This window comes from Canis lupus, chromosome 2 (assembly GCF_048164855.1).
Source record: "Canis lupus baileyi chromosome 2, mCanLup2.hap1, whole genome shotgun sequence".
Classification (NCBI taxonomy): Eukaryota; Metazoa; Chordata; class Mammalia; order Carnivora; family Canidae; genus Canis; species Canis lupus.
This window is the reverse complement of record NC_132839.1, coordinates 6,555,167-6,579,565: the sequence shown is the minus strand read 5'-3', so window position 1 is coordinate 6,579,565 and position 24,399 is coordinate 6,555,167. Positions and strand designations below refer to the sequence as shown.

Below are 24,399 nucleotides of genomic sequence, written 5' to 3'. Positions count from 1 at the left end.
TAATTTAGGAGACAGATTTTTTTCTGGTTACCTAATTTTGAGCAAAATAAAATGTGTTTTGATTTTATGTATGAACTGAACCATAAAGAACATACACGTGTATGTATACACACATGCATATACACAGATTGTCAATATATTATTTGTCCTCATGAGATTATTTTGTAGGTAAAATGTAATGAGATATGCAAGAGCCTTTTGAAAAACCATTGTATAGGCAAATGCTAGTCACTATTATAAAATAAATATTTTAAGTTGACCTAAAATGCTGTGTTCACCTTGCTTTGCAAATTTCAGAATTTTATGTGTGTGTATAAGAAATCACAGCCCATTTATTGATATGAATTATTTAAATAGAAAGTGTATAGAATGCGTACAAAATAAAAAAGCTACAAGTTAGCAGGATTAGACTGGAATACCTTCATTTTCTCTTCCTTTTGTCCCTGGAACTTTCTAGGTAGAAAATGGGAAGAGTAGGTAATTTTCTTCATGAAGCTGGTATGAAATATATCCATCCCAGCGATACTGAAAATATTTTCTTATACATTCTCACGTAGATTTAGTTAAGTTATTCTCATTGCAAAGATTAGATGTTTTGCTATTCTGAAAAATATGCTTAAGATAATTAACACGTTTCACCGTAGTCTTCCCTTTTCATTTCCAGCTTTGCTTTTAATACTTAGCCACACTCTCATTTACTTTAAAATTTTATGTCCTCACTGGCCTCAGTGATTTAATTGTGCTCTTTATAATAGTCTGACTCCATTACTTCCATTACTGACAGCTTTTAATCGCCATCAATTTCCCTTCCCCTACAGCCCCACATCTGAGCAATTGATAAGAGAGCCCAGATGTATTCTCCTTTGGCACCTGTGGGAAATTCAAACCACCCAAACACTGACCTGTGTATGGGAATCCTAACCCCTGCCATGTCTTCTAAATACCATAAAACCCCAGGCCAGCCTCTTTTCCCTACTGCCCCCGTAAGCCATTCTTGGATCTGTGGGCAAGTCCACCCTGCTCTCTCCCAGAAAGCCTCCTTATGTGAGTAATAAATGTTCTTAAATCCCCTTGATACTTGTGTTGCACCGTTAGTTTCAAACCAGAATATGAGTGAGTCCATTCTGCTGGTGACACAACTATTGGCAGAGAGAACAAGGAGTCTGGGCAAGGACCATGCCCCCTGGGGAATCCTTATTCTTTTGCTCTGTCTTGCTAACTAGCTCTGCTGCTTGCTGTTAATGTGCTTTGAGTTGTGGTGCTGCCTAATGGCAAGCTTGTACTCAGATCCATGGTTTTCTGTGCTACATCTGCTGGGTTCTCCTTTGCCTCCATTACAGGTTCCTCCCAAACTAAATCAGAAGTTATAATTAGTGTTTAGGAATGACTATGGGAAATAAGACCCTCCTTAAAGTGATCCTGACATGTGTTTCTACTGGTGTCTTTATCTATTTGTCAGTATTATTAAAATTACTGATGCCACCTAATCAGCAATAGGTAATATACTTTACTGCACAAAATACACTTCACTCATAGATTTGGCCAATATGTTCTATTTGGTACCTATTTCAACAGGCTTGTACCTATAATTTGCATTTCTCTTTGAAAAACACAATGCATCTTTACCCAGCTACTCATCCAGTACCTCAGTAGCCCTCCCATCACATACCATCTATGTAGGAAAGATCTTAAGCACATCTGACTTTCTCTAAGAACATAGATATGACATCACTTGGAAGGTATCTTCCATTGAGGAAATTCATTTGATATTCATTAAGGACATACAAATGCTCACAAAGGAACTCATAAAAAAAGGAGATGGATCCTTGCCCCACACATAAGATAAGGCCCTGTCATTGCAGTAAGTTCCTGAAAATTATTTGGTAATCAAAGGCTGCTCCATCTCTGACATTGTCAAGAAACAGTTATTGAACCTCTTTGCACCCATAAAAGTCAAACAAAAACAATGTCTTTTAGATTCCAGAAGAAATATATTTCTCAGTTTTACTTAATTTTTTACTTAAGTTTTACGTAGGCCTACTTATGCTGGCTGTTACTTGAAAATTGGCCCACTTGCAAATGAGGCCCCCTATCACGAAGGTTCTAGAATTTGTCCATGTTGCAATATAGCAACGTTCCCATTAGTACCTCCCCAAAATTCCTTCCCCATAAAAATCTTCAGTATGCGTCTTGGAATCTATGGGCCACTCCTGATGGCCATTAATTGCCTATGAGCTTCTGGTACACGAAGCTGCTCTCCCCAGCTCCATGCTATACGTCATTAGACTGGCAATTGCTGGCTGCTATTGTTCTCTTCCGGAAAAAGAGGATCTCATGCGCCCTGAGCCTATGACCCTTGATAGCTAGGTTCCATTATGCTTTGCAGTACCTGCAAGCTTAGCATGGTTGCCAAGTTCTCCTTGTTACAAGCTAGAGCCAAGCCTGGGTTCTCTGGCATACTTCACCTGCAGGAAGGCGTGAACTCTCCTGAAGTCTGTCCCATGCCAGATGCCATGGTGCTAGACAATGAAGTCATCTCTGTCCTGATCATGTTGAGTGAACAGTAAAGAACTATTCTTTAAGAACTATGCCTTAAGAATTATGTCTCTACCATATGCATGAGGGAACTCCTGGGGGAACTGCTGCTTTTCATTAACCAGGATGCTGCCAATCCAGGATGGGACCTGAAGGTCAGCTTAATTGGTTAAATTCAGACAGTCATCTTAGCACTGGATACCCTGGCCAACAATTGCCCATCTTTGCACACTTTTGCAAACTCTTACACCACTGCCAATGATCTGTCTGGCCTAGCCAATAGCAATAACCAATAGCCAATAGCAATTTCTTATCCAAGTTTTTCCACTTCAGGGTAAAGAACTCTAGGAATCTCTTACTTCACATATATCCTAAATGTAAATGAATGTCAAACATGTTTCCTTACATATAAAGCCACAATATAAGACACTATGCAAAAGCAACAATGGTTAGCTCATGCACAAAACATGCAACAGAAATTTCACCTTGTTTATGGCCTCAAGGCTACAAGCATCATAGGGGATGCTGGTGGCCTGCTTACACGAGCCTAAATATAATTAAATGGCATATTTCAGTCACCAGCCAAACGTCATGAATTCTAACAGTCTGCAACAATTAGGAGTTGTAACACTTTGACTCCATTTTTTTACTTCTGACCACTGATGACTTTCAACCCACACTACTCTCCCTCCCTCTTCTGCCTCACATCTGGAGGAGCTAAGAAAGTTCAGATATTCCCTCCTTTGATACTGCAGGGAAGTACAAACCATACAAGCTTTAACCCACATGCAGGAACCCTAGCTTTGCCCCATCTCCTAGCCACCATAAAACCTCAAGCTAGTTTTCTTTCCTATTCTCTCATACGGTTTTTGGACCTGTTTTGGAATCTACTCTGCTCTCCCCAGAAAGCCTCATTATTATGTGAATAACAGACATTTTCATATCCTCCTAATACACCTATGGTGTCATCAGTCTCAACATCTGGGTAAATTTTGGGTGAAGGTATCTATCTCACCTCTGTGGACTAATTGCAATACTCTCCCTCCTGTTTCAGGTTTTTATGTTTGAATTTTTATTGTAGTAAAAAAAAACACATAATGTAAAATTTACTATCTTAACTATTTACAAGTGTACAGTTCTATAGTGTTAAGTATTATATATTGTTCTTAAAACATCTCCAGAACTTTTTCATCCTGCAAATCCATAACTCTATGCCCAATAAACAGTGACTCCTCTTTGCCCCTCTTGCAAGCCCTAGACAGCCAGCATTTTATTTTGTGCTTTGATAAATTTAACTACTTTAAATACCACAGGTAAGTGTAATCATCAATAGTTGTCTTTTTCCGACTGACTTATTTCACTAAGCATAATAGCTTCAAGAGGCATCCATAATATAGATGTGGCAAAATTTCCCACCTTTTTAAGGTTGAATAATATTTCACTGTATGTATATGCTACATTTTCTTTATCCATTCATTCATAGGTGGATAACCGTGTTGTTTCTTTCTCTTGATTATTGTGAATAGTGTTGCTATGAACACGAGTGTGTAAGTATCTCTTCAAGATCCTACTTTAAATTCTTTAGGATATATTCCCAGAAGTGTAATTGCTGGATCATATGGTAGCCTTATTTTCAACTTTTTGAAGAACTTCCATACTATTTTCCCATCATTGCACAATTTCACAATCTCACCAACAGTGCACAGAAGTTCCAACTTCTCTACATCCTCAACAACATTTTTTTTAACAACATTTGTTATTTTCTGTCCTTACTTGTTTTTTAAAAAATATTTATTTATTTATTTTAGAAAGGGAGAGTGAGTGAGTGAGTGAGCGGAGGAACAGAGGGAATCTTCAAGCAGACACCCTGCTGAGTGTGGAGCCCATTGAAAGGCTGGATCCCACAACCCATGAAATCATGACCTGAGCTAAAACCAAGAGTTGGACACTTAACAAACTGAGCCACCCGGGCACACTTTACTTATTTTTTTATGGTAGTGATAGATGTGAGATGGTATCTCTCATTGTGGTTTTGATTTGCATTTCCCTAATGATTAGTTATATTGAGGTTCTTTTCATATGGTTTTGGCTTTTTATATATTATCTTTGGTCTTCCTCCTGTTTTGAACTCCTTTTCCCCCACCTCTACATTTAGTTTATTTATACTTATCTTTCTGAAACCATAGCTACCGTATTTTTCAAGCCATTGGTGATTGTTATGCATTCCCCAATATTCTCCATTTTAAGCTTATTGGTCAAGCAAATATTTTATATGTTTTATCTTCCCTAATGTAAAACTAAATGAGGAAGATATACCTACTGCCCTGACACTTCCTAGGTGACCTCTAAATACTCATGACTATGACTTCATTGTGTGAGTCAAGAGTTTTTTCTGTTTGTTGTGCTGGAGGGAGAGTGCCCACAAAGAAATTACTAAAATCACTTTTAATCCCATGAGCATTCCAAAGGCAAAAAACAAACAAAACAAACAAACAAACCAAAAATGGTTTTGTGAGTGTGCTAATTTTAATTTAGCACTTACTCTTTTTGAATAACTCTATTAAGTGATTTGTTTATTATCAGTGATTGTAAGAAAAATGTACTCTATCATGTCTAGACTGCTAATGACAAATGAAGCTTCAGAAGGTAAGCAGTTTGTCTAAGAGCACCCACGGCTAGTTTGCAGGGGAACCATGGCTTGCACTGGTGGCACAGTCCTCTTGTGTTGCAAAGGAAAAGAGGAAATGGGCTAGAAGCAATCAATGTTTTCCTTGAAATGGGTGTGGAGCTATGCTATTATTCCAGAACTGAGAGAGAACAAGTGAGTTCAGTGTTTGTAAAGCACTTAAAGGCCAGAATTATTAGCTTCTTTGAAAACATAACAAAGTAAGTTTTATACATCTCTTTTAAGGCTAAAACTAAATGCATGCATTGTTTCTCCATTAGCTAAGCCATTGAATAAGAATATGTAAATTAACACTCAAGTGATACTTCTTAAACGATGTGTGTAAGACTTTCCTGGGTCTGTATATGAAAACAATCTCTTGCCCCTTTGCTTACATTAAATCTGTGGCTCTGAAGCAAACTGTGGCTGTTTCTACATTTTACCAACTCTCTTTGTCAACTCAGTAAGAAAAAGATGCTCAATACTGAGATGTTGATTCTTCAGGAAAGAGAAGAAATTTATGATTCACAAGTTAAATTTGACGCATTGCTTAATTTTAAGCGCTAGATACCATTAACCTTTTTAATTAGTGCGTTTTGTGTGTGGTGTTGTTATTGATTCAAATTTGTTGATGGACTGAGTTTGGAGAAACTGATATCTGTTAATTCACTCATACACTTATGTATTCATCTATGCTTTATGGAGTAACCAGTCCTCAAATTAGTGTGAAGTAACATATAATACATTAAGACACATATGAAGCAAATCAATTAAAATACAAAGTTTGCTCAGAATCCAGTTAGAAGGAAGAAGGACAACAAAAGAAGGAAAGCAATGTATTATGTACTGGAATTAATCATTTATTGTAATTAAGCATGAAATTTATCTCTCCATTTCCAGGTAGCCAACTTGAAAGAGAAAACATTTTGTCCACTAATAAACTCAGTGGCAGATTGAAGAAAGCAAACAGGCTTCGTAGAATTTTTTTTTTCTGGAAATGTAATCTAGGGAATTTATCACATAAGCTTTTACTTTAGGAACATTGTCTCATTTGAATAGTTAGCAAAAGAGGAGTCATGATTTCCATACATACACACTCACTTCCCACTTCCCCCAACACACACATACACACACACATACGTATACAGGTTCATTCACTCATCAATTCTATTTCTCCTGTAGCATTCTCTAGAATAAGGTTACCACTATCTATTCAGATATTCAATTCAAAAACCCATTCTTGATTCCTCTCCTTCTCTCATCTCTTATACATAATTCATCAACATATTCTGTCAGTGCTCCATCTGTAATATATCCTGAACCCATCGTCTCCACTTCTAACACTGGCCCAAACCAACATTATGTCTAACCAGGAGTATGGTTTTAGATTCCTAACTGGACTTCTTCCCCCACTCCCAACCCACCCAACATGAGCAAAGGGCAGCAAGCATGATGTTTTAACTTCAAATCAGGTAATATCATTCCTCTTAAGACCCTTAACTTGCTTTCCCATTGCAATTGGCATAGAATTCAGTCTCCTCCAAGGTATATAATGACCTACAAATCTCTGACCTCATTTTCTACCTATTTCTTCCTGGTGTACCATGTACCAGGTACATTTTTTCTAGCCTTTAAACATACCAATCTCTCCTTTCTTGTAGGCATTGCAATTAAATATTATTCTACCTGAAATACTCTTTCCCCAGAATCCTGTAGGACTAGTTATTTCCCTTCTTTTAGTTTTAAGTTTACATATCAGCTCCTGAAAGGATTTTTTTTCTCACTATTCTAACTAACGTACACCCCGCCCTATTAAATCTGCTGTGTTTAATTCAAAGAATCAGTCTCCACATAAAATGATATTATAATTGATGTTTATATTTATAGTACGTAATTCCCAGAAGAGTTGCTTGAAATAAAATGCAGTCACCACTAATATTATTAATGGCTATAATTATTAAGTGTTTAGTGTGTCAGGTACTCATCTAAGCATCATATTGTATTAACTCCTTTTATTCTTCATAGTTTAGGAGGTTTGACTCCTTCGTTGCTGGATCTGAAACAATGACTGGCATGATAGGAAGAGAATAAAAATTTGTTTAGTAATATAAATAAAAGTGATGAGTAATATCCTCAATTATTGCTTTCCTAGTAATATGAATGAAAACCATTTCAACCAGAGTAATATACAGACAGTGTTAAAAGTGAGAAAATTGTGTATAAATACTCAAAACAGAAAAATCTAAAATCTTCCAAATACCAGGGCTTCAGCTACCATTTACAGTTTGTGGTATATTTTGCATGTAAAGTACATGTTTTCTTATTGAAAAAAATCAGTGACTGTGAGATGAATAGTTTTTGAAGAGTACTGGACATCTTGCTGTCTGTAACTCTAAATGTATTCTTTTTCTTTTAAGGATTTTATTTATTTATTCATGAGAGACACAGAGAGAGAGAGAGAGAGAGACAGAGACAGAGATCACTAAACTGCTGATCTACCCAGGGATCCCTAAATGTATTCTTTAATACCGGTAAACAATGATAAATTTTTTTAGTACATAAAATAAAAATTTCTTAGCACTTTTGATACACATGGGATGTTCATGATCAATGAAAATCTTATAATTAGAGGGCTATAAATATATAATGTTAACTTCAATGATCATAATGGAGTGAATTAAACAGCTAGTATCATGTGTCTTTAATTAACATCTATTATCTTTTAAGATTAATCATGAGTGTTCATATGTTGAGTAGAATTTCTCCTTAACTCATATACTAAAGTTTCCATCTTAAATTAATACAGATCTACAATATTTCAGGGCAACTTCAAAACATGAAAAGCTCAAAGATCTAAATTTTATTTTTCTTATCCCTCCTCCTCCTTCTCTTCCTCCTCTTCTTCCCCCTCCTTCTTCTTGAAATTTGGCAGTAAGACTTATTTTGTGCCAAAATCTTATTTGAAATGTTGAGATTTGGGCAGCCTGGGTGGCTCAGTGGTTTAGCAGTGCCTCCAGCCCATGGCCTGATCCTGGAGACCCAGGATTGAGTCCCAGGTCAGGCTCCCTGCATGGAGCCTGCTTCTCCCTCTGCCTGTGTCTCTGCCTCTCTCTCTCTCTCTCTCTCTCTCTCATAAATAAATAAATAAAATCTATTTAAAAAAAAGAAAAGGAAGTGTTGAGATTTGGTATTTCTAGTAGTGACACACTTATTTTCCTCATTATTTGGCTTTTTGTTTGTATTTTATGACACCGGAGTAAACCGAATAGTGAAATTGTCAAAGGTATTACATAAAACTCCATATATGATAACAAAAAATAAAAATTACAGCAAAACTTAGTATCAATATCTGACAAGTGATTACTGCATTAGCTTCTTCAAGGTGTATATATGTGTGTGGTATCATCGTGAGGCAATGTGACGTACAGAATTCCATATTGCTTTAAGTCTTTAGTATATGCTATGAAGAAATAGAAACCTAAGTTGTTGAACTTTTTTGAGCCTGACAGTGGTTACAAGAACTAAAGAAAAATGGGAAAATGCCTTATAGTAAAATAAACAGCAAATAAACAAAAAATAATGACTGACTGGTACTGATTAAGTAGATTTGACAGTGAAGTAAACTTACACTAACTGATTTGCTGGTGATGAAGTAAGGTAGAGTTTATTACAAATAACTAGAAAAAAAAAGAATAAATGTAAATATTCAGGAATTCAAGAAGCATTATGTTAAATATCTGAAAACCTATAGCAAAAGGTTTCTGCAAATCCTGAAGCAGATGAAAATTACATTGACAAATCTGATAAGATTCTGACTGACAAAAACCACAGCCCTTGGAGAAAAATGAGAGCATGAATGGGGAGCATTTACAATCATGCACTGTTGTCCAGTTCCATGGATGATGAAGAAATTGCTGAAATGGTGAGCATGAGGAAAGTAATGTTCATGAACATAGGGGGAAAATCTCTGAAATATGGTAAAAAAAATTGTCATCAAATAATTGCTTTCCTTGATCATGCTCCATTTGCCAATCAACAGGAAGTTATAGAAATTTACTCAGACTCTGCTTAGACAGAAGGCTATTCAATGAGGAGGCAAAAGTGAAATCTCTCTTTAAAAGTCAACTATAAAAGTTCTGCCACCTTGTGTGAGAACTCTCTCTGTCCATCTACACATATCCACCTCAACCTGACAACAGTGAAGGTGTCAACACTGGATGACCTGTTCTCTATGATTCCCAAACAAACTAACATAACGAATATTTATCACATGTAGATAGATAGATGGATAGATAGATAAACTTAGAGATAGAAATATAAACTTTAAAAATTAAGGAGTGTTGGAATATTTACAGTTTGTATTTATCCACCATATCACTTATTAACATATTACTATATAGTTTGACTGTAGCTAAACACAAATAATTTATGATTTTATCCCAAGTAGCGTGACTGTTTAACTTTGGTGATAGCAATTTATGAAACTAGAGGATGTTGTTCTAGAACTTGTTGGGAATATTATATATTTCACGCCTGCATTATCTTTCTGAAATTTGAATAATTCTGACTTCCAAAATATATGTGGCCTCGGGGTTTTCAGATATGGGATTCTAGATCTATTTAAAACTTTATCATCTATACTTCAGTCACATAATAATTCTGCTAGCTGGAGCATTAAAAGATACATACTGTTTTGTTCATTTATTTTGGTCAGCAGACATTAGCAAATGTATGGCTGTTATATTGATACATCACTAAAATGCCACTTTTATTTCCTAATGCATTTCATATGTAGTCAAGCACTCACATACACACATACACACATAGAAAAATAACAAGAAATAGGAAAATAGAAACTATCGATCAGAGAACAGAAATGTTTTCAAAAGCAGAAGAAAATCTTGAATGGAGAAAAAACACACTGAAAGTGGTGAATGAGATTGTAAAACATGCCTCAAGTTAGTGGAGTAGAGAAATCCTCTTTGTCAGTAAAAATTCAGCACTTATGAAGTTCCTTGAACTAAATATACAAGTTAATTTAAAGTTGGTTTAATGTTACATGGTAATGTTGCCCGTTTCTGTGTATGTTTTGATCAATGACAATTTAACTGGACAATTTCCAAGAAATAATGCACTACACCGACAGAGAAAGTTTAGAGCCAGGCCTCTACTCCTATGGCATGTGTTGACCTGTGGCTTGAGAAATGTATTAACAAGCACGTTTATTTATCACCTTCCTTGTTCTATCTAAGGTCTTTGAAAGCTTTATATATGCATGTCTGTGCATGTCAGCCTCTTGAGAACAAACCCAGAGCATTGTATGTTTTTTCTACCCCACACGCAAGTGATTTCTGATACATATCCATTAATTTGCACTCTGCAGATAGCTTCCCCTCCTAAAAAATCATGGCAAAAAAAAGTGTTACAAATCAATTAAATCAAAGTAAGTACATATGATATAATAAGTCCTAACAGAAGACTTCAGAGAGAATCCCCATTATGTCAAATTTTTTACTCTTGCCTTAAATTCTTCAATATCGGCACTTTTTCTTGGCCAGTGAATCACTAGATCCAAACAAAACAAAACAAAATAAAAACAAAAACAAAAAAGCTGATTTGGTAGGACGTTGCATTTCCTCTTTAGGTTTAGTCTCCTCTGCATAGAAATCTCTAGACATATTCATATTGTAATTACCTCACTGATACTGACTCACAGAGTCAAGTTTTAGCCTAATTTTAATAGATTCATAATTTTAGTTTCTGTTTAGAAGGAATCAGAGGTACAGTTCTATTTAATCCATAAGAGGTTGGTTTTTCACCTTCATCACTCTATAATAATGACTTTCTCTAGGGTCTTTAATTCCAATGGGCATTTTCAAGCTCAGTTTTACTCTATCCCCTCAGCTTTATTTAACACCGTTTACCATCCTTCCTTACTTAAATCATTTCTCTTGCTTTTATGACGTTGCATCATTTGTTTATGTTCTGGCCCCTTTTCAGTCTTGTTTTGGCACTTTCCCCTGACCTTTAACTGTTACAGCCCAAAGCCATTCTTTACTTTTCAGTCTCAACTCTGGTCCATACTATTTATTCATGCCCTTATTCAATTAATGGTTCTATCCTCTAAAAATTATTTTTTTAAATTCAGGCATGCCTTCCAGCTCCATGCAGAAAATAAACAAGGTGGAAAATTAGAATGCCTCTTGCCACTTTCTCCATACTCATCCACTATATAGTTTATCACAATTCCTTTCAAAATGTTCTCCTCAAATGCTTTCAAATGTGGCACTCTTTTCCATCTCTATCTAATCACCCCTATTCTGAGTTACTCAACTTCTGTCTGATGTTTGGTAACCATCTACCAGTTCTCCCTATGTTTACCTTTGTAGTTTCCTTTCTATAGTAAACCATAAGGATCTTCTAGAAAGAAAAAGATATCGCATTACTCTCTCATGTAAAATATTTTAATGATTTTCCATTGTCTTCTGGATAAAGTATAAAATCCTTCAGATCAATAACGGCATTCACATCAGGCCTATGCATTTTTTTTTTTTTTGCAGCTCATTCTTTTGCCAGTGTTCTCATCCATCTCTGTGATAAAATCACACTGGTCTTTTTTACCATCCCTTCCTGTCATACTTCTGTTCATCTCAAGGAATTTGGATGTGCTGTTCCTACTCTTCAAATATTCGAAACACTCCCTCCCCACCCATTGCCTAATTTATCCTTAATCATTCTTCAGATTTCAGGAAAATCTTCTCAGGACACCCATAATCTCAAGTGCCAGGGCTTTATCTTTACAAGACATCTAGAGTTTTCCCACCATATAACTTACCTTGGTAAGATCACTTAGCATGAAATTGCCCTCTTAAGAAGTTTTTATATGTACAATACTTTATTGTTGGCTATATTTACGATGTTGAACAGCAGCAGATCCCTAGAACTTATTCATCTTGCTTAACTGAAATTCATACCCATTGATTTTCCCCTCCCCCCAGCCACTGGGAATCATTATTCCACTCTTTGACTGTATTCATCTGACTATTTTAGATAACTTATATAAGTGGAATCATGCAATATTTGTATTTTGGGTACATATTGCCATTACTGGGTAGAACAAAATGCTCTATCTTGATAAATAAGTTACATTCAACATTTCTCTTTTTTTCCCTAAATGTTTAAATTCATACAAACTGCTGAGAATAATATATAAGCCTATTCTATTTCATATGATAAAAATTGTTGACTGTTTAGAGGAAGAGAGGAAACCTATCTTCAAAAAATTAGCATTTTATTTGCAAAATAGTCCCTTGCCTATCAAGATCAGATTGCTTTCCTATTATTATCATATTTTGGCATCTTTTGAAAAACTACAGAAAACTTATATCTGAAAATATATCTGTCTTAATTACAGGAGAAAAATCAATGTAATATTAATTCTAGAATTATATGCCCAATTAATTGAATAGTCAGACATTGTCGATGTGACTCATAAAATGTGTTTGTTGTTATGGTGCTTGTTTTTGATTTTCTAACTAGATTGGTTAAACTATTTTGGAGTCTCTCCTTCCTTCTTATTACCATCAACTGTCATCTCTGGCAGATCTCATACCTGATAAACACAGACACGCATACATATAGGTACAGTACAATTTAGTTCAAATAAAAACTTCACTCTCACTTCTGAGTCTCCACTTTGTCATGCTTTGGGGAAGAGTAGGCCTACCCTTAAAATATATAGCATCCATGGCAAGAAGTAAAAATGAGGCCCTATACACTGTGAATCCATATATTAAAAGTAATAAATCAAGCTAACTGTTAAACAAAATGTATATCATGACAAATATAATTTATGACAAAATAGAAAAAATATGTGTAAAGTTATACTTATTACATGATAGTAAAAAAAATATCAAAAACAACTTAATAATTACACATGTATGGGAAGGCTTTATAGGTAAATGATGTATGGATGAGACATAAGTAAATATATATAAATTATTAGTTATTGTATAAAAATTTGAGTGATTATGTTGTTATGATGAACTGTTATGGTCAGTGGTTATCTAAAAGATTTAACAATTACATTTGTATTCAAAGCAAAATTTGGATAAGATTTTACATGCATGTAAATTAATATTGAGGTTAAAAGTAATATTTTCATGTGTTTTCAAAACAGTTATATTCTTAAAATTTAAATGTATCTATTAAAATTAAAAGGCATATACAACTTATAGTTAATGCATATTGGATTTTTAAATCAAAATTCGCTGACAATTTACATTTTAATATTTTATTCAATTTTATTTTTGCTTCTACAAAAACAGTAATATTTTAACCTCAATATTCAGTGCCTATGCAATTGCTAATGTAAATAATTGCTGCTATGTGGCATGCATTTACAACGGGACCTAAACATGTACAAGTATAGTGCAATATGAATTATTTAATAACTTCAAAATTATCGTCAGACTATTAGTGTAATCATTATGAAAATTTTGCTAATTAATGATTAATTCTGAAAAATAAATTAGTACATGGGAAAAATAATAAGCAAAACCAGAAAATGAATGCCCTGACATAACTGAGAAAGTTAAAAATAATATTTTTATATAATAATCAATTGGCATTTATGCTACATAAGATAAATGAATTAATAAGTTAATTAATACATATTTTTTCTTTCACAGGTACTCTGTAACTTAAATTCTCCCTTCACTCCAAAGCAGTCCCTATTCGTCAAAATGTAAGCAGTGGCATTACCTCATTTTCCTGTTGATTTGAAGACATAATACAAGAGATGTGGAGACACATCCCATTTCTGTGGGGCCTTACAGATTTTAGCTACTAAAACAGCTGAGTTGTACTATGTCATCCTTAAGCCCTAGAACTGAGTGAAAAGGCACTCATGTATACTTAAAATTTTATAATATACTAAATACTATTATTATGCTTGTGATATGTGGTGCCCTTTAAAGCGTAGAGGTTCTCTCTTGTCTAGGTCTAAAACAAAAGGTTAGGGAAGTAGTTAAGGGAAGAAAGCCTCATACGTACTGCTTGTATACTCCTCTTTGACCAAAAGAATTTCACACCAACCAGGATCTGTTTTTGTTTTTTTTTTATTATTATTTTTTTAATGTCAGTAAAAAAAATAAATGCTCTATGTAGCATGGCTAGTGAGTGGCAAACAGGGCTAAAAACTGTCTGGATACTTCCAAAGCCTATATACCATCATAGTTCCAGAGAAAGAGCACTAGATTCCCCCAAATGGCCAGAGTAAGAAATGGGTGAAGTAGAACTATAGAAGGTTGTTCCCTTAACCACAGATTATGGGTGTATGACAGAAAGTTGAGGGCCAGCTTTAGAGGCTAGAGGGAAACCTTTACTTCTGAGAAGAACCTGATTGCACTTAAGGCATGGATTATAACATGTCCCCAAGTTTCATATGTTGAAACCTATTCTCCACTGTGGCCCCAAACCCATATGCCTCCCTATTACATTGTATGGAGAATGGGACTAATTCATCTGTGGTTTTATACCAAGAACAAATTTGGAATATCTTATGTATTCAAAAGGTAGAAATCACATAGCAATCGCATAATTGCAGAGTGTGTATAATGAATATTTAAATACTCTTTAACTGATTCCTGACAAGCATTATGTATGGGTCTGATAGTTGACTAACATGGTATGTGTAGAACAAAATCACCATTGTCTAATTTGCCTAAGTGTTTTTCTTTTATAACCTTTCAGCTGATGCCTCTCACTTTATGGCTATTTATTCCTTTAGTTTAGGGCAGTGCCTCTCAAACATTTGTGCACTTCAGAACCACCCAGGAAGTTTAATTAAACAAACAAACAAACAATCCCTGAACCTTACTTGAAAATTGTATTTGAGTTTGGGCCGCACTTTAAGAAACACTGATTTAATCAGTTACTTCCCCCAAAACTACCTTTGATAAAGGAGAGGTAGGAATCTCAATACATTGGAACACTAGTTGAAAGTTGGTTTCAGAATGGATGGATTTTTGCTGAAGAGCATAAGACCAGAAATAGTCCAAGCATAAAAACCTGCCAGGCAAAGTCAGGATGGAGTGGTTCTGAGTTGCAAAGGGGTGTTCTTGGATGTCCAAATTAGAATCTAGTAGAACAAATCAAGGAGGATGATGAATTCATGATTTAACGAAGTCAAGGCTGGCCTTTCCCTTTTATTTCTACAATAATCTCCTTGTTAAATGGCAAGATAGCACTTGCTAGTAATAGAATACATTCTATGTTTTGTCAAGCTTGTCTGTAAGGCTATGCTACTTCATAGCCAATATGATATTCATCGTACTCATATGTTTCAAATCTGTAGGATAGCATGCATTCAGGAGCAATTTATCATGCACATCTGTAATAGTGCTGCAATTTAAAATAAGCAGCTTACATTATTGATGAAAAAATTCTTGACTGTTAAAAAATCTCTTTGCTTCAAAAATACCTTTTATCATGAAATTCAATCCAGATTGCATTTTACTATTTCTCTTGATTCAGGGTGCTTATATTTTATAACAGAGTGAAATAGGAAAGAATAAAAAATATTAACTCCATTTCTAGTGGTGAGACAAAAAAGCAGCAATAACAAAAACAAGAAGAAAAAATAATATATTGATTGTTTAATGCCTAACAGGATCAGCTTTAAATCCAATTACATAGTAAGTAAAAAGAGTGACATTCAATATCACTCAGTGAGGATGAGTTTATCAATTCTAGCCAAAATGGACAAGAAAATGAACAGCTCTAAAAAGATAAAAGGAAAAAAGATGCTGTTGCTGTCAAGATGGTACACTAGGTCAGGCTGCTGGCTTCTTGCCCTCGTCCAACCTTAGAGATGCCACAGAAGAAAAAATGATTTTGAATGGATAGAAAGAATCAACATAAAGACTTTTAAGAATTCCCTGGGGTAGGAGAAGACAGAAGAAGGGTAAGAAGCCATTGCCAGAGAATTATCTAGGATCAAACTTTTGAGTCAAGGCCTTGCTCTTTGCCATGCTGCTGTTGACAGATTGCATAATACAACAAATGGGACAGAGCCCAGGACTACAGTGGTGAGTGAACAGGTAACAACAACTCTGCTCTAAAGCTTCTTCAGGGGAATGAAGTGGACCCAAAAGAAGAAATTTGGGCTGCTTTAAGCATCCTGACTTCTGTTCCCTTTCTTAACACCTTCCACACTCAAAGCAGTGGACAATTGCAGAAAGGAGAAAAATCTCATACAGGAGGCCCTACTTTACATCTCTCTGTCTTCTGGGTTTAGGATTACGGTTTACAAAAAAAATCTGCCTGAGATATTAATGGTGTTATCCAACCTGATATTTATTTTTACATATAAGTATGGTTGTCTCATTATTATTATTTTAAGGGGTGAGGGGATGGGGTAACTGGGTTATGGTCATTAAGGAGGGCATTTGATGCAATGAGCATCATTATATAAGACTGATGAATTACTGACCTCTACCTCTGAAACCAGTAACACATTATATGCTAATTAATTGAATTTAAATTTTTTTTTTTAAATAATGAAAATAGTTGTACTGTCTTAAAACACATGCCCACCTCTGGCCCCCAGTATGTTCTATCAAGTTAGATTTAAATCCATTTGGAGATAACAGTAAAAGAGCTCATAGTTTTTTGAAGTGGGTCCTCGCTGCTAAAACAGAGTTTTGACTCTCTTAGGGAGATTTGCTGTGACATACCATTCTCTGTAGAAACCATATATGCAAGGTTTACTGTTATCTGGGTATACTATTCTCCTAAGTTGGGTTTACAATGCTGACAAAGGCTATCTAAGGGAGAGGTAAAAACTGGCCCAACAAAATGTACATAAAATCTTATAATCACCCCTCCTACCTTGGAAACTCACTTAGCCCTTAGACCAAAACTGGGTAAGAACTTAGATCTTATTTTAGAAAAGAAGTAAGGGAACCCCAGGTTCATGTGAATTTGATAAAAGGAAGTACCACTCTGAGTCAAACCCAAATCAGCTAAGGAGGGTAAATCCCATGGACACAGCTGGAAAGCAATGTGGCTATCGGTATAAAATCCAGATATATCCAAAGCTGAGATAGATAGTGCCCAATATTGGATGTGGAGTGAACAGAAAATATGGAAGTTTCATTTGATTGAGCTACTTGCTGTTGTCATAGTGCTTGCAACCAAATACAAATGTGTATTGCTTACTGGAATAGAACTGTTTTTATCTTTCATGCACCTGATCATTCCCAGTTTTTATGCCCTAATGTAACTGCTATAATGACAATGTGAATAGAAACAAGATTGATGTCCTATTTTCTAGAAGCACTGAAGGTCATGTGCACACATCCAGTTAGGCTGGAAAAGTTGGGGAAGGAAGCGACTCAAGGTTTTATGGCACTGTGGTATACATTCACTGTCGTATACATTCAAGTAAACATCCTGCCTAGGCTCACGTGCAAAAGGGGCATGGAGTCAATTAATGGCATTTGAGAATTGTTTATAGTAAGAGCGAACGTTACCAGTGGGGGTGACCAGTTGGGCCACTTCAGTGTACTGTTTTAATGCCTTCTACCCCTGAATTTTCAGTTGGTATTGATGGTTTATATCCTTGTTACTCCCCATCCCGTAAGTGCAAAGTGCAAAGTGATTCTATAGAAAATTGTTATTATTTGGGGGACCCCTCAACCCTAAAGACCACTTTGAACTAGATGTCTTTATGACAGGATTTTAATAATTGGAATCTCTGGCAACATAAGGTGTCCCTTGTTAAGACTTGTTGTTTCCTGGACATGGCTGCCATGTACACCATTGGAAAGCAGCTGTTGTCTTGAAACTGGCCTTTTGTTGAAATTGAGTGGGTAACCCTTGGAGACTTTGTGAAACTCTGGACTTATACCTCCCTTCTGGGTGGGTCAACTTAGGCTCAGTGATTGAAATAATTCTCTGCATCTTCTCTTTTACAACACAGCACACTGTGTGTGGAGGTATCAAATGGCTTTCTTAATGACACTTGTGAGAATTTGGGCTGGAGAACCTAAGCTCTAAATCTATAATGTATTTTTATCCTTTCTTACATTCCAAGTAATAGGCTTAGAAAGAACACCACTTTCTAGAAAAAGAAGGTAAAAAATTATAAATCCATATTTTTGTTTTTATCCAATAAAGCAGGAGTGAATTGATTTATGTGAGATTACATAAGTACAAAGATTATATAAGTAGAAGACATGAAATTAATTGATTTAAGTAAGGTCAAGTAGTGCAAATAAGTATTAAAGATATTATATGACCTTGATATTCAAGTTGTGTAGTCTGAGTACCAGGAGCATCAGCACAAGCTAGAAACTTGCTGGAAATGCTGAATCTCTGCCTCCACTCCAGTCATACCAAATCAGAATCTGCATTTTGATAAGACCCTCCGGTTAATCGTGTGAACATGATTAATCTTTGAGGAAGCACTGGCATATGAGACAATAGGCAACTGTAGGAAATATGGCAAATACAGGAGAAAGGACAGCCCATTTATGGCTATAGACCTTCATTTGTCTAGGTTCAGAATTGTACAGATTTCATAACTTCTAAGAGAAACTTGTAATCTAATTTTTAAAGCAAAATTTCCAATATTTATATACTTTAATAATTTAAAGAAAAATCTTACATATCTCCTGCAACTCACAAAACATGTCTATTCACCAGATGCTGGAGGAGGCTAAAAGTTTTTACATTATCCTCTAGGTTTTTCACATATTACCTAATTCCGAAGAAGTGATGACAATTGCCCTGAGTCATGGCATATGGCACCTTTGGGCCAAAATAGATAGGAAAAAACCCAGGATGCTTCTATTATTGTAACCTAGATGCAGAAATTAGATAATAAGAATGCTTAGGAATGCAGGCTTTAAATTCATAAAGCCTTAGTTTGCATCTGCTTCAACATTTCTAAGCTGCATTGCTTTTGGCAAATTATGTATTTAAATTTTCTGCTTGTTTCAACAGCAAAATGAGATTATTTCTGCAGTGTAGGAATGCTAGAAGGATTAAATGAGATAATACAAATAAAAAGATTATTTTAATGTCCAGCACGGAATAAACTAACACAATCACCATCCCCTCGATCTAATGCAATGATTCCCCGAGCTTTCTGCACATTAATATCACTTAGAAAATTAACGATCTCTGAGTCCTACTCCCAAACAATTACATTAGACTCTCCATGGGTGAGCCTGGGCTTGGATCCTTAAAAATCTAGGGAGTTTGTAATGTGCAAGTAGATTTAACTACTACTTTTCTAGTGGAATGGAACAAATGTGTATATAATTGACTTATGTCTAGAAAATAAAGTGACTTCCACAATGAGATGTTACTTCACACCAATCCAAATGACTAGTATGAAAAACACAGGAAATTACAAGTGTTGGTGAGGATGTGGAGAAAAGGAAACCCTTGTGCAGTGTTGGTGGAAATGTAAATTGGTGCAACCACTATGGAAATCAGTATAGAGGTTTTTAAAAAAATTAAAAATAGAAATACCATATAATCTGGTTATTTCATTGCTGGGTATTTAGCCAAAGAAAACAAAAAAACCAATTTGAAGAGATATATGCACCCCTATGTTTATTACAGAATTCTTGCATTCTTTACAACAGCTAAGAGATGGAAACAACCCATCGATAGATGAATGGATAAAGAAGATGTGAGATACATCTCACATCTTTACTCAGCCATAAAATATAATGAAATCTTGTCATTTGCAAAAACACGGACATACCTAGAGGGTATTATGATAAGTGAAAAGAGTCAGCCAGGGAAAGACAAATACTATACGATTTCAATTATAGGTGGAATCTAAAAAACAAACAGAAACAGACTCATAAATACTAAAGCAAACTGGCGGCTCCCAGAGGAAAGTGGGGTGGGTAGATGTATGAAATAGGGGAAGAGGAGAAAAAAGAAGAGATATTTCTGAGCCTATGGTTCCTTGGTTGTATCTACATTGATCTTTAATAAAATTCCATGTAAAAGAGGCATATTATCTTTTTTTTTTTAATGAGTTTCCTTTAAGTGAAAAGATTTTTTTTAAGATTTTTATTTATTTATTCATGATAGACACACAAAGAGAGAGAGAGAGAAAGAGAGAAAGAGAAGCAGAGACACAGGCAGAGGAAGAAGCAAGTCCATACAGGGAGCCCGACATGGGACTCGATCCCAGTCTCCAGTATCATGCCCTGGGCCAAAGGCGGCACTAAACCGCTGTGCCACCCAGGCTGCCCAGTGAAAAGCTTTTTTTTTTTTTTATTAATCTCTCTATATAACTCATATACTTTCCCAAATCACCCATAGGACTTTATCCTTTGTTCTTTAGAATGGTAATCACAGAGTTATGGAATTATAGAATTACTATTAATATGTCTTAGTCTTTATAGAAGTGATGTGCAGGAGTAATATTTCTCCTCCATGCTCAGACACTGACTGTTTCTGAACATTCATAATCAGCTTTTGTTTGTTTTTCTCAGGTTGAGCTTGTGCTTTGATTCTTCTTTACAAACAAGTTTTATAGGTGGCACTTCATATTTGCATAGTTCAATGCAAAACTTACACGGTTAATTATTCTTTCAAACAACTCAGGAAAAGTTTTTCCAAAGGTAGATAGGTTGATAGATGAATAGATAGATAGATAGATAGATAAATAGATAGATAGATAGATTCCCTTAAAATGAAGAATTAGCAAAATTGTGAGAAATTCTAAAAAAAAAAATTGGATCCTGCTACAGGTTTCTTTGTACAAATAACACAGGAGGACACCAGCCCCATGCAGACAGAAGCCCAGGGGTTACACCAGTCCTCCCGTCTTCACTCTGGCAAACAGAAACCTCTACACTGGAGCTTTTGTTGGGGCCTGGGTACCTTTGGGAGCCTGAACCAGCAGGAGCTGGAGCCAAAGTCACAGCTGCAAGCCAGGATCTTGGCTTGAACCTCAGCCTTGGCCTTTGGCGGGAAACGCCTGAGACCTTTGACTATGTGGGGATGAGTGTGTTTTCCAAGCTTGGGGTGAGGGATGTAGGCAAAATGATTGAGTTTGCAGCTGCTGCCCTTTGGGATCTTGGGCTTGACCTCCTTGGGTTTGATGAGGGCACTGATGACCTCAGCATGTACACTCAGGACCTTCACGTCATTTGCCTACATCTTCTTCAAGCACTTGCACTTCTTGGCAAAGTGCATGTTCCTTAGGAACTTGGGGTCTTCCTCCTTAAGAATTCATACCTTTGTGACCAGGATTTCTTGATGCCGTGTCTGTGCCATTTTCATGACTGGTTGTGTGTGGTGTGGTTCTCGAACTTGCCCATGTCTATACTGAGGCCCATGGCTTCCAAAGCAACTTCTAAAAAAAAAATTTTTTTTTAATGTATTGAAGCTGTTTTCATTGTATAAGATCTGAATCACAGGTCATAACAGCATTACTCTTATAAAGCTTTATAATTACTCAGTATCAACAAGGACTCTAGGGAATCCTCAATAATAAATCCCATTTGAGAGATTTAAAAAGGTTTAAACAGGGATCCCTGGGTGGCGCAGCGGTTTGGCTCCTGCCTTTGGCCCGGGGCGCGATCCTGGAGACCCGGGATCGAATCCCACGTCTGGCTCCCAGCATGGAGCCTGCTTCTCCCTCTGCCTGTGTTTCTGCCTCTCTGTCTCTCTCTGTGTGACTATCATGAATAAATAAATAAAATCTTAAAAAAAAAAAGAAAAGAAAATGCTAATTTAAAAAAAATAATAATAAAAAGGTTTAAACAGATTGAAAATTGAATTTCAGGAGCTCTTAGAATTATGGGCTAAAAGTACATAGTTAAAGAATAGTGTGTCAGGAGTAGCTAGGTCTTCCAGACTCTATCAATACCAGTTAGGGATCCCTGGATGGGTCAGCGGTTTGGTGCCTGCCCAGGTTGTGATCCTGGAGACCCAGGATTGAGTCCCGCATCCAGCTCCCTGCATGGAGCCTCCTTCTCCCTCTGCCTGTGTCTCTGCCTCTCTCTCTCTCTCTCTCTCTCTCTCTCTGTGTCTCTCATGAATAAATAAAATCTTAAAAAAAAAACAGATACAGGTCACTAGAGAGCACACAGAAGAGGACAGTAGGACTGTGATTGGATGTGGACACTTTTTATGATCAGACTTTTCTGTCATGTTGTTTCTTGTATTACCAAAAGATATGGTTAAACAATTGGTATTTTTTAAAAAAGATTTTCCCTCTTCCTTGGGTTCAAAACCATTAAAACTGCTGACCATAATTTCTTAAGCAGAAATTAGAGGGCAACTTAAGAAAATCTAGGCAGAGCATGGACACAAGCAATGAATCATGTTAACCACAAACCCCAAAATGCTAAGCCTTTGATGAAATTCCCAGATAAAGAAAATTAGCAACGTTTCTCTTTGTTTGACTTTTCTTTTGCTTCAGAAGAGTATTTTCATATCTCTTTGGGGAGAACAATCTGCAATTTCTTAGCATATTTTGTGGTATTTATTTTTCTCTTGATATATTTCATTCACTGGATTCAAATGTTACAGCATTCTCATCTTTATTTGCGGGGTTCCACAGCATGAGATCTCAAAGCACCAACAACTATTTAGTTCAGGTTATGTCAACATAGATTGGCTTTGTTGGGTCTAGGTGCTGGTATTGAAAAAATAAAATTACCCTTGTTCTTCACTTGATTCTGGCTCCTTTCTTCCATTTTCTTTAAGCAGCCAGCCATTCCACCTCACCACTACCACCACCCCTCCCCGTGCCGCCTTTACTTATTTATTCAGCCTAACTCCCAAAACTTTTGACCCAATGTTGAACTTAGATATGTCAACTCTGCTTGATTCTCGACTTTCCTTTTATATCTAGAACTATAATCATTTATTAACTATGACCTTAGTAGCAAAATTAACTCTATAATCAACCATAACTTGATTCCATTACTCTGGCCTTGAATAAAAGAACTGATCAGCTTACTTTATGTGTTTATATGTATCCAATTCCTCTCATGGAGAATAAGATAAAGATGCATGGTGAGTAAGTTAAATTCTATGTATTACTTTAGAGTCCACCATTCCAACCTTTTTCATATACATATAACAAAGAAAATTTAGTAACCAACCACACACTGTCAGAAAAGAGAGTATTTGAGCTCAAAAATGAAAAAAAAAATGTTTTTCCCTGACTTATGTTTGTGGAATTATAGAGCAGATTTGAGCTCAATTTACTGGTATTATTTCTTCATAAACACTGAAGCTAAATGAGAAAAATGTAGTCTGGTCCTCTAAATTTACTACTTGAACCCTGTATGTGTGTGGATGATGTAAATCTTCCTTAATCACTAATTGGATCATACCTATTTTCTTTTCAGTCATTTTCAATGATTCTCATTGACTCTCAGAGAGTGCCTTTTCTCTTTAGCTAATTCAAAGATCTCTAATGTTACTTCCAAATATTTCTCTTTACACTTATCATATGTCAATGACTCTTTGAGTCTTCCATATACACCATATACCTCAGACTTTTCTCCTTACCCCCCATAAACCTGTCTTTATCCTGGATATTCTTTCAGCTTATTTAAGAGCAAGTTGTTTGGTTGTTTTTTTTGTTTTGTTTTTTCATTTATATAGACTTGCATTCAGGGCAGCCCGGGTGGCTCAGCAGTTTAGAGCCGTCTTCAGCCCAGGGTGTGGTCTTGGAGACCCGGGATGAGTCCCATGGCAGGCTCTCAACATGGAATGGAGCCTACTTCTCCCTCTGGCTGTGTCTGTGCCTCTCTCTCTCTCTCTCTCTCTCTCTCTCTCTGTGTGTCTCTCATGAATAAAATAAATAAAATCTTAATAAAAAAAGAATTGCATTCAAATAAACACCACTTTAGGAAGAGTTTGATTTTCAATTCCCATTTAGTATTAATTGCATCTTCAGAAAGATTTTTCATAGTATGTGATCCTTTCATTCAGACACACATATGTGTGTATGTATAAAAAGGGCTGATAATCAAATAATTTAATGACTAGAGAGGCATAAGCATAAAGTAAACAGAATGAATACAAAATAAATGAGAAGTAATAAGGACCTATTACACTACACTGAAACATACTGGCTGAGCATTAAGTATGTGTGTGTGTCTGTGTGTCCAATGATTTACAGATATGATTGATAGAAATAG

At 35.8% G+C, this 24,399-nt stretch overlaps 1 long non-coding RNA gene across 3 annotated transcripts in view; it reads left to right on the top strand.

Annotated features, from left to right (window-relative positions):
* The window catches only part of LOC140609800 (uncharacterized), a 96,149-nt gene that overhangs the window by 60,902 nt on the left and 10,848 nt on the right, over positions 1-24,399 (top strand). For all 3 annotated transcript variants that reach the window (XR_012011527.1, XR_012011526.1, XR_012011525.1), the window contains one exon: positions 13,891-13,946. This is a non-coding gene — a long non-coding RNA (uncharacterized lncRNA). The remainder of the gene's footprint in view (positions 1-13,890; positions 13,947-24,399) is intronic.